We start from the raw sequence: 1977 nt of genomic DNA on the forward strand, positions 1-1977 counted from the left end.
TATTGGTATTACTTTAGTTAATGAGCTCAGATATTCATAAATGTCGATTTCACACAGACGGCCTCTAGCGGTAGTCACTGGTACTAAATTGAATCATATACCGGACCTACTGTCTTTATTATGCGTAACTTTGGACTCAAATGCACTTGAATGGCTTGTAAATATCATTACTTTTCTTTATAGAACATATGATCTTATCACAACGTCGTATTCTTATTGAAAATGCACCCTGTTTATCTCAATCGGGAACTGCTACTTGAATGTAGGTCATGCATGCTACACGCAACTTCCGGTAAAAATACTTCAGTTAATGAGCTCAGATATTCATAAACGAGACATAACGTCACCTTCTAGTAATACTAAACAAACTGCAAATAAAATCCATTACCACGGACTCAAGTTCACTCAAACGTCATTGGATATAATCTTATTCTTAGTTAGAACTAAGTATCCTTCTAAAACTTCGTATTTACTCTTGGAACTGTCGCTGGATTAACCCTTTACACGGAAATATTGTCCTGTGATTGGCTAAAATTGGTGACATTTACGTCCCTGTTTACAATTATATATTGCGTGGTCAGAGCTATGAAGCGGTCCTGTTCCAACTAACTGAGGATAATCAAAAGTGCTAATCAGTAATAATATATCTGATTCACGCTTCATATGATTATAATGTTATCAAAATATTGCATATTCGTTCATCGTTAAAATAACAAATCCTTACTAAAAACTCTAAAAAAAGAAACGACGGCCATGTTAGATCACGCGTGATGTTATCCGTTTCCTTATATGGCCTTCACGGCCAAATATAGTATTACTACTGATGCGGTCATGTTTACTACAATTTCCATATTTGGTCATGACACCCATATTTAGACGTCTGACCTATATCGGAAAGATTGAGGAAGTTTCCAACATGGCAGTCAATTAGGATTTCGCTTGCACTTGTTACGTAAACTTGATAATTTAACGAAATATAAGGCGGAGTATAACTTACAATTATGTAGGAGATCAACATAAAAAGTTCATATTACAAACCTATTAATGGATACGGATCCTGTCAATTAATTCTAAAATCGCCTCCGTGTGATTCACACCAGGCTTGCCTAACTAAAATGGGATCAACCGGCCGGGGCAGATGAGACCGGGAATCATGTTAGAACTTACTGTCCTTCTTTAGTTCCATATTGGTATTCTAACCTGAAGGGTTTTTTTTTTACCTTCGCAGTATTATCATTTTGTTCTATTTTCATCATAGATATGCTATTGCATTTTTATATCGCCTTCTCGCTAATTACAGCTCAGCCAGAAACGAAAAATATGCGCCGATAGGCCTACATTTTATATGTCTGTCGGTGTGATTTGTGTATTTCGTTTATTGAAGTATTACCATATAACAGGACTCTTTTATTTCAATATACACAAAAACAACAACACCTTCGGAATGATTTCAGACATATACTGCGGGAAAACACGAGTGATCTCCCTTACATTTAGACATGCGCACATTTTACTTTCGTTTTGTGTAGGCCTAGACATCATTCGCAACGCGAAGCGGAAAAGACGAAAATGCAGGCGAGTGTTGACTTAATGTTAGGCATGTTGTTTAAGCAGCATTGACAATGAACAATATACATACACTTCTGCAACGTTTACCTACTACTGATTCATAAATAAGGCTATGTATCCCGATTTCGGTGACTTGTGGCCAAGCATGCGGCCGAAGCCGCAGAGAATGGCGCATGTTGTCAGCGGCGATGACAAAAAGGAAGGTGCTTCTACGGTATGTATAGCAGTTATTATGCAAAAACAAACATAATAAACGGACGTTTTACTCTAGTGAATTACAGCGTCACGAGGAACGTCTTTCTCCAGACGTGTTGCAAAATTTTCGAACTGCTTAGTTGCAAACTGATTTCACTTAAGCGTTGTTTGTGAGGATATTTGGCCTTACATTTCTTCTCATTCAGTTAAAAA

This window comes from Mizuhopecten yessoensis, unplaced genomic scaffold (assembly GCF_002113885.1).
Source record: "Mizuhopecten yessoensis strain PY_sf001 unplaced genomic scaffold, ASM211388v2 scaffold10811, whole genome shotgun sequence".
Taxonomy (NCBI): Eukaryota; Metazoa; Mollusca; class Bivalvia; order Pectinida; family Pectinidae; genus Mizuhopecten; species Mizuhopecten yessoensis.